The following is a 302-nucleotide window of genomic DNA, read 5'->3' on the forward strand; positions in this document are numbered from 1 at the left end:
ATGGTCTTTGCTTTTTCTCTCACTTGCTTTGTGATCTTGGACAAGTCACATCACCTCAATGGGCTTCAGTCTTTTCCATTAATTAAGGGTGGGTGCGGAATGAATAGGGAGGGGTTTAGACTAGTTCATATGCACGGTTCTTTCCAGTTCTAACATAAAATTCTAAATACCAGCATTTAAAATTCTTCTCTTCTCAAGGTGCCTTGGTTTTCTTCGAATAGGAATATCCTGATTATGTATCATCTCAATAAGAAAGTAAAAAGAAAGGCGTGTGTGTGTGTGTGTGTGTGTGTGTGTGTGTG

The sequence above is a fragment of the Pteropus vampyrus genome, unplaced genomic scaffold, assembly GCF_000151845.1.
Source record: "Pteropus vampyrus isolate Shadow unplaced genomic scaffold, Pvam_2.0 Scaffold479, whole genome shotgun sequence".
Lineage (NCBI taxonomy): Eukaryota > Metazoa > Chordata > Mammalia > Chiroptera > Pteropodidae > Pteropus > Pteropus vampyrus.